The sequence below is a fragment of the Apium graveolens genome, chromosome 1 (assembly GCF_009905375.1).
Source record: "Apium graveolens cultivar Ventura chromosome 1, ASM990537v1, whole genome shotgun sequence".
Lineage (NCBI taxonomy): Eukaryota > Viridiplantae > Streptophyta > Magnoliopsida > Apiales > Apiaceae > Apium > Apium graveolens.
In genome coordinates, this window is record NC_133647.1 from 52,301,420 (window position 1) to 52,310,656 (window position 9,237).

The window sequence follows — 9,237 nt, forward strand, 5'->3', positions numbered from 1 at the left end:
GTTCCAGTTGAGTTGGATCGAGCTAGCAGAAGCTTCATGGGATAGAGAAATAGTCAAATTGTAAGAATACTTTTATTATCAGTTGTAAGTTAAATTAAAGGGAAATTTGGTACGTTGTAATAAAAGTTAAGGTTGTGGCTTGTTTTCATACTTTAACCTGTTGTGATCCGTGGTTTTATGAAGCAGGGTCATTATAAATAATATTTCATATACAGGTAAATATAATGTGTTTGTATTGTGGACCCCAAACTTCTGACTCGGGTTTGGAGGGCGCCACAGATGGAGGTCGGCATCTCGGGGGGTTGTCTAACGACAGGTGCTTGCTTCTGACAGCTGTCACACTTCTCCACATATTCTTTGGCATCAGCCATCATTTCTGGTCAATAGAAGCCTAAACGAGTTATCTTATGAGCCAGTGCTCTGCCCCCAAGTGTTGTCCACAGATACGTTTATGTACTTCTTCAAGAGCCAAGCGTGCCTCATCGGGCCTGAGACATCTTAAGTAAGGAACCACATAAGATCTTTTATACAAAATCCCATCTATCAGGGAGAATCTTAATGCTCGAACAGCCAACTTTCGTGCTTCAGTAGCATCATTAGGCAACCAACCGGTTTGAATATGGGTCTTAATGGGATCTATCCATGACGTCCCCAGACCTATAAGAGCTATAAGCTTAACATCAATTCTCCGTGTCTTCAGAACGCGAAAATATACACTTCTTGAACTTTTCTCTTTCTCAGATGAAGCAAACTTTGATAATGCATCTGCCTTAGCATTTTCCTCCCTCGGAATGTGCTTAACATGGCATTCATCGAATTGGGTCATCACATCCCTTACTAGGCGGACATACTTAGCCATCGTATCATCCCTTACCTCAAACTCTCCCTTTACCTGGGATATGACCAGCTTCGAGTCTCCACAGACTTTTAAGTTCTTGACTCTAAGTGTCCCTGCTAGGCCGAGGCCAACTATTAGAGCTTCATATTCTGCCTCATTGTTTATGGTTGGGAAGTCTAACTTCATGGCATACTCAATCAAGAATCCATCAGGGCTTTGTAAAACCAAACCTACTCCACTTGAATTTTTTTTTGATGCTCCTTCAAAATAGAGCACCCAATATTTTCTCTTTTTATCATCTTGTTCTTTGTCTTCCATATCAACTTCTTTGTCTTGGGGTATGGTATCTTCCTGCCCCCCGACTTCTTGGTTGGGTATGGTACATTCCACCACGAAGTCAGCTAACGTCTGGGCTTTTATTTCCGTTCGTGATTTATATTTGATGTCGAATTTTCCCAGCTCTATTGCCCACTTAATCAACCTCCCACTAGCCTTGGGACTGTGAATGATATTTCTCAGGGTTGATTTGTTAGCACCTCAATTTTATGAGCCTGGAAGTAAGGACGCAGCTTTCTCGAAGCCATTACCAAGGCTAAAGCAAACTTCTCAATAGTTGAATAATTCAATTCAGCTTCATGCAAAATTTTACTGATATAGTATACGGGTTTGTGGATTTTCAGTTCCTCCTTAACCAATACAGCGCTCAAGGCAATCTCTGAAAAGGACAAATATAAGTATAAAACTTCATTCAAAGCCGACTTGGCCAGCAACGGGGCCTGAGCCATATATTTCTTTAACCCCTCGAATGCTTTCTGGCTTTCCTCACTCCATACGAAATCTTTAACCTTCTTTAAGGACTTGAAGAACGACAAGCACTTGTCCCCTGACTTGGAGATGAATCGTCCCAGCGTATCAACCCTTCCTGTGAGTTTCTGAACATCTTTGATAGTTTTTGGTGGTTCCATATCCAGGATTGCCTTTATTTTATCGGGATTGGCCTCGATTCCTCTCTTAGAAACCATTAATCCCAAAAACTTTCCAAACCCTACTCCGAAAGCACACTTCGTAGGATTTAACATCATCTTATGGTATCTCAGGACCTCAAAAGCTTCCCTCAAATGGGTTATATGGTCAGTCTTTACTAGACTCTTGACTAACATGTCATCAACATAGACTTCCATAGTCTTGTCAATAAGATCCTTAAAAATTTTATTTACCAACCTTTGATAGGTGGCTCCTGCATTCTTGAGACCAAATGCTATAACAAGATAACAATAAACACAAAAGTCGGTGATGAATGATACCTTTGGAATGTCGTCCTTGTGCATCTTGATCTGATTGTATCCACTAAACCCATCCATAAAGCTCAGCATCTCATGCCCAGCAGTGGCATCTATCAAAGTATCAATCCTTGGTAATGGGAAACAGTCCTCAAGACATGCATCATTCAGATCGGTGAAGTCCACGCACATCCTCTATTTTCCATTGGCCTTCTTTACCATTACAGGGTTTGCTAACCATTCTGGAAATTGAATCTCCTCAATGAAACCAGCCTTTAAGAGCTTCTCTACTTCCTGTTTTATAGCTTCCTGCCTCTCTGGTGCAAAACTTCTTTTCTTTTGCTTTACCGTCTTCCGACTCGGATCCACATTCAGCTAATGAGTAATTAGTTTCGGGTCTATGCCTGGCATATCAGCTGCCGACCATGCAAACACATCACTATTTTCTTGAAAAAATTTCACTAACTTCCCTCTAAAGGGCTCCTCTAGTGTAGCTCCAACGAAAGTAACTTTCTCAGGATCCTCAGGAGCTAAAGGAATTGAAACCAGGTCTTCATCCGACTTCCCTATTTTCTCATCAGTCTCTCGAATATCCAGATTTCAATAGGCAGAACCTGCCCCCCCCCCAACTCCATCTGCCCTCAGTGAGGCCACATAACAACTTCTAGCCATTTTTTGATCTCCTATTTCTTCTCCAATACCATTCCGGGTGGGAAACTTCATAACTGAATGGTAGGAAGAAGGGACTGCCTTGAAGGCATGTATCCATGTTCTTCCCATGATAGCGTTATAAGTTGAACTAGCTTTTACCACCACAAATTTTAACATCTGTGTTACTTGCCTTGGTTCCTGTCCATGGTTGTTAGCAAATTGATTATCCTTTCCACGGGGCACTCCACTCCCATAAATCCATATATTGGCATGTCGGTGGGGGTCAATTAGGAGTCATTATATCCCATCCTTAAAGAGGTGTCATGGAGCAAGATATCCACTGAAGCACCATTATCCACAAGGACCCTCTTCACCGGGTTGTTCCCTATTATCGGGGTTATGACCAGCGGGTAGTCATGGGGAAATTTCACACCCTCCAGATCAGAATCATCGAAAGCCATTATTACTTCTGTCCTAGCCCTCTTCGGGGCTTCCACAACAATATGCATAACTTCTCGGGTATACGCTTTCCTGGAGTTCTTGGATGATCCAGCAGCAGTTGGTCCTCCAAAAATTGTGTTTATCACAGGCCCTCGGGGTCGCGGTCCTCCAAAGATTGCATTTATCACCGGTCCCCTAGGTTGGGGATTTTGCCCCTGATCATCTTGATCACTTTTTCGATCATCAAAGTTCTTTCTCACGTTATTGCTCCTATCTCCTCCATCTCCAGTGTACTTGTTCAATCTTCCTTTTCTAATGAGGAATTCAATTTCATCTCTCAATTGTCTACACTCATCGGTGTCATGACCAACATCCTTGTGAAATCTACAATACTTGCTCTTATCTAGCTTGGTCGGATCAGCCTTCAAGGGCTTAGGCCAACGAATATCTCGATCTTTCTCGATTTCCATCAAAATTTGGCTCCTTGGAGCATTCAGCTTAGCATACTCAGTGAATTTTTTTCCAGGTCCTCCCCTCTTCGGAGTTGAGTCATTGCTTTGCTGGGTCTTAGGATACTTGTCCTTAGAGACATACTCGAAATCAGTTTTCTGCTTATTGCCTCCAGCGGGCTCATTGCTCACCACGGTCTTCCTCATGCTCTCTTCCACCTTAATGCACTTCTCGGCCCTATCTTGGAGCTGCAACATGCTCTCAGGGGGGCGCTTGGCCAAGGACATCTCGAAGAACTCATCCCTAGTTCCCTGTTGTAGTGCTATCATGGCTACCTTATCATCTAGGTCCGGGACTTTTAAAGCTTCCTTCGTGAAACGATTCAGGTAGTCTCTTAAGGATTCCTTCACTCCCTGCACAATGCTCATGAGGGATGCTGAACTTTTCTCATGCGCTCTCCCACTGATGAACTGCTTAATAAAAGCCTGACTTAATTCTCTGAAGGACCCAATAGAGTTTGGGGGCAAATGACTAGACCATCTTTGAGCCATACCCGACAGGGTTTGAGGAAAGGCACGACACTTAATAGCGTCATTCACGGGCTGCAGCAACAGTGCATTAGAGAATGTCCTGACATGATTGGCGGGATCTCCAGTGCCATCATAATCTTTGATAGTGGGCATCTTGAACTTCCTTGAGATATGGGCATTCATTATTTCTTCAGTGAATGGTGGGGTAGGATCATCAGGATCTTCAAGGGGAAGAAGATTGCTTGGATCAGCCCTTGGGACAACAGCCCTTCTCTGTATTGGACCATCCCAGTCTATGATAGGGGGAGGATTCCTCCCCCTTGGAGGTAGTGGGGGTCTGGTGTTCTGGTGCGCCTCCAAGTCGCGCTTCAGCCTTTGAATCTCAGCCTCATGAGCCCTGATCATTTCCTGCACTTCTTGGGAATTCGTCCCTTGGGTGCTCCTAGGACGTTGGCGACCATCAGCCATCGGCTCTTTTCCAGCACGCCTCCTTCTTGGGGTCACTTAATCATCTGAAGATTCGGAGTCTCTCCCAGTCTAAGGACCAGAAAATTCCTGATCCTCAGGGATAGGAGCCAAACCTTGTATATAGAGGGGCGATCGTCCTCGTGCTTCACTCCGCCCAGCATGTCCACTTCCTCCAACCTCGGGGTAAAGGGGCATCTCTTATGGGGGGGGCTAGTAGTCATAACAGTTGAATACTCATACCCAATGGGTCAAGAATTTACAGGTGCATGTAGTTGTTGAACTTGGGGATTCATACCTTGAGTAGCCGAGGGAATCGTCCCTTGTGGCTGAGGTTCAGTTGCCCCTATCTGGGCTTCTCCTTGGGTGGCTGCATAAGTTGAATGAGGAGGTACCTCCACAGTTGACGAAATCATTTGGGTTGTCCACGCTGGTGTTCCTCCTTCAAGGGCTCTAATTGTTCTCCGTGTTCTCGCCATGGTTGTTGTTGTGTTTTCCCACAGACGACGCCAAATGTTACAGATCAAAAACTAAAGTATAATAATTGTTGTATTTATTACTAGGGAACGTGAGCTTCGAGGCTCGATTTGACTGCTCTTGTATTTCGTGACTCGATCTGCCTTAACAAGATGCCTATGTACCTTGTTGATTGCCAAGGATCAAGTCAAAAAATGTAGTTCTGATTTGTGGGGTGAGGCCCCTTATATAGATGTTGGGAGTCCTTGAATTGGACTTGGTGTAGGAGACTTAGTAGTCAAGTCTCAGAATTAGAATGGACTTTGGAGTCCTAAGTGGTAGAAAACTGATTCCTTATCCTTCTAGGTCCCTTGGAGGCTAATCTACAAGGATTTATGACCTTATTGGGACTCTTTCTAATAGCTGATTTTTCCCTTATTAATTAATTATGAAATTAATTAATATTCAGGGTTTTGGGCCTTCTTTGTTCCATCAGGCCTGATCTGGTCCATCAGGCCTTATCAATGTGTTAAACTTTTTGGTCTGAATGTCATACATCTTTTATTGGGCCTTGTAGTCCAAATCATGTGTAATTAATGCAATATTTAATTACGTAATTAGGATTTATTTATTTCTTATCACCACTAGATTGAATGAAGGTGATTCTGTTGCTGATCATGTGAACGAATTTAATTATATCCTAGCAAGATTGGCATCGGTGGATATTAAATTTGATGATGAAGTACAAGCCTTGTTGTTGGCATCCTCATTACCAGACAGTTGGTCGGGATTTGTCACTGTTATAGGTAATTCATCTGGGAGTGGTAAGATGATTTTTGATGGAGTTTGAGATTCGATTCTTGGAGAAGATATTCCTATGAGAAACTCAGGAGAGTCGTCAGGTTCTTTGTTGAGTGCTTAGAGTGGATGCAGAAAGTTTGAAAAAGGGCATAATAAGGGGCTTAGCAGATCGAAGTCACAGCAGAGAGGACAATCCAAAGATTGCAAGGATATTATTTGTTGGAATTGTCAGAAGAAGGGTCACTTCAGGAATCAGTGCACGGCTTCCGCAACTCCTAAAGGAAAGAGTAAAGAGGATAATTCAGCTAACGTAGTTGAAGAAGTGGTGGATGACGATGCTTTGATTTGTTGTGTTGAATGTTCGGTTGAATCATGGGTTATGAATTCTGGTGCATCATTCCATGCTACCCTTTGCAAGGACTTAATATTAAATTTCAGAGTTGGAAATTTTGGAAAAGTTCGTCTTGCTGATGTTGAGACTTTGGATATTGCGGGCATGGGAGATATTAATCTCAGAACCTCTTTGGGAACTAGCTGGACGTTGAAAAATGTAAGGTACATTGTTGGACTGAAGAAGATGTTATATGTGGGCCAGTTAGATAAGGAAGGGTATCGGGTTACTTTCGGAGACGGATGGTGAAAGGTTATAAAGGGGAATCTAGTTATTGCTCGTGGAGAGAAAAAGTGGACTTTATACATTGTTGAACAATCTAGCTATGAAGCAAATGCAGTTGCTGATGAGATTGAGTCTCCAACTTTGTGGCACCAAAGGCTTGGTCATATGAGTGAAAAAAGTATGAAGCTGTTAACTTCAAAGGGGAAGATTCCAGAGTTGAAGAATGTGGAAGTTGGATTGGGTGAGCCATGTGTTCTTGGAAAGCAGAAATGTGTTACTTTTACAAAATCAGGGAGGACCCCCAAGGCTAAGAAGTTAGAGCTAGTTCATACAGATGTATATGGTCCAACAACAGTTGCGTCGTTGGGTGGATCTTACTACTATGTCACTTCCATTGATGATTCCACTAGAAAGGTATGGGTTTATTTTTTGAAGAATAAATCAGATGTGTTTTCTACTTTCAAGAAGTGGAAGACTGAAGTTGAAAATCGGACCGGATTAAAGGTGAAGAGTTTGATGTCAGATAATGAAGGTGAATACAGTAGTGATGAGTTTAAAAGTCATTGCGCGGAATTTGGGATTAAAATGATTAAAACTATTCCAGAGACACCACAACAGAATGGTATTGCAGAGCGCATGAATAGAACCTTGAATGAGAGGGCCAAGAGTATGAGATTACATGCAGGGTTGCCAAGGATGTTTTGGTTTGATGCAGTTAGCACCACTGCGTATCTCATAAATAGAGGACCTTCAAGTCCTTTGGGGTTTAAGATTCCTGAAGAAGAGTGGCAGTAAAAAGAGGTAAATCTTTCACACTTGCGAGTTTTTGGTTGTGTTTCTTATGTGCGTGTTAAAGATTCCGACAGGGACAAGCTTGATCTGAAAGCAAAGAAGTATATCTTCATTGGTTATGGCTCAGATGATATAGGTTACCGTTTCTAGGATGAACTGACTAAGAAGGTCGTCAGAAGTAGAGATGTTACTTTTAATGAGAATGCAATGTATAAGGATAAGCTTGTAGTCGATTCTGAGTTTACAAAGGAACAAACTGAGAAAGAGAAAGCAGTGCTTGAAGATATTACAGAAACATATCTTGCAAGAAATAGAGGGAGTTTGGAGAATGTTGATGACAGGGTTCCAGTAACTCCACAAAATGAGGTAAGAAAATTTAGCAAAAGTGTGAGGCCACCACAAAGATATTCTCCTTCAGCATATTATATGTTATTGACGGAGGACGGGGAGCCTCAGTGTTATTCAGAGGCAGTACAAGTGGATGATTCAGTTCAGTGGAAATCAGCCATGGATAAGGAGATGAGTTCTCTTGAGAAGAATAAGACTTGGTCTTAAACAGAGTTACCAACAGGAAAGAAGGCTTTGCATAATAAGTGGGTGTTCAGGATCAAAGAAGAACATGATGGCAGCAAGAGATACAAGGCAAGGTTAGTAGTCAAGGGTTATCAACAGAAAAAGGGTATTAACTATACCGATATATTTTCTCCCGTTGTTAAGATGACTACAGTTAGAATTGTGCTAAGTATTGTGACTGCAGAGGAGGTACATCTAGAGCAACTAGATGTTAAGACCGCGTTCTTACATGGTGATCTTGAGGAAGATATTTACATGGTTCAGCCAGAGGGATTTCAGGTAGCTGGGAAAGAAAACCTTTTTTGTAACCTTATAAAAAGCTTGTATGGTTTAAAGTAAGCACCAAGACAATGGTACTTGAAGTTTGACAACTTTATGATGAAGAATGGGTACACGAGAAGTGCTATGGATCACTGTTGTTACTTTAAACAGTTTGGTTCATCTTATATCATATTGTTGTAGTATATTGATGGCATATTGATAGCAGGATCAAACATGAGGGAAATCAACAGGTTAAAGAGACAGATGTCCGAGGAGTTTGAGATGAAGGATATGGGTGCAGCAAAAAAAATACTTGGTATGAGCATCATAAGGGATAGAGCTGAAGGTATTTTAAAATTATCTCAAGAGAAGTATGTTGAGAAATTGTTACAGAAATTCAGTGTCCAGGATGCGAAGACCAGAAGTACACCGTTGGCGAGTAACTTTAATCTCACAAAGAAGCAATCACCTAAAACGGATGAAGGCAAGAAAGATATGGTAAAGTTCCTTATGCATCTGCAGTTGGCAGTTTAATGTATGCTATGGTTTGTACAAGGCCAGACATTGCTCATGCAGTGGGAGTTGTTAGCAGATTTATGTTTAATCCAGGAAGAGATCATTGGGAAGCAGTCAAGTGGTTGTTACGCTACTTGAAAGGCACATCCAAGTTTGCATAATGTTTCATTAAGAAAGATGTTATTTTGGAAGGGTTCTCCGATGCAGATTTGGGTGGATGTTTGGATACAAGAAAAAGTAAACGGGTTATATTTTCACTTTGGGTGGCACCACAGTTAGTTGGATGTCTCGACTTCAAAAGATTGTTGTTCTTTCAACCACAGAAGCAGAATATATGGCTATCTCTGAAGCTAGCAAGGGGATGATTTAGTTGAAGAATTTTCTTAAGGATTTGGGCAAGAAACAGGCAGACAGTGCTTTGTATAGCGACAGTCAGAGTGCTATTCATCTTGCGAAGAATCCCGTGTTTCATACTAGGACGAAGCATATTCAGCTGAGATATCACTTTACAAGAGAGTTGATAAGAAATGGTACTTTGTCCTTAAAGAAAATCCTTGGTTCAAAGAA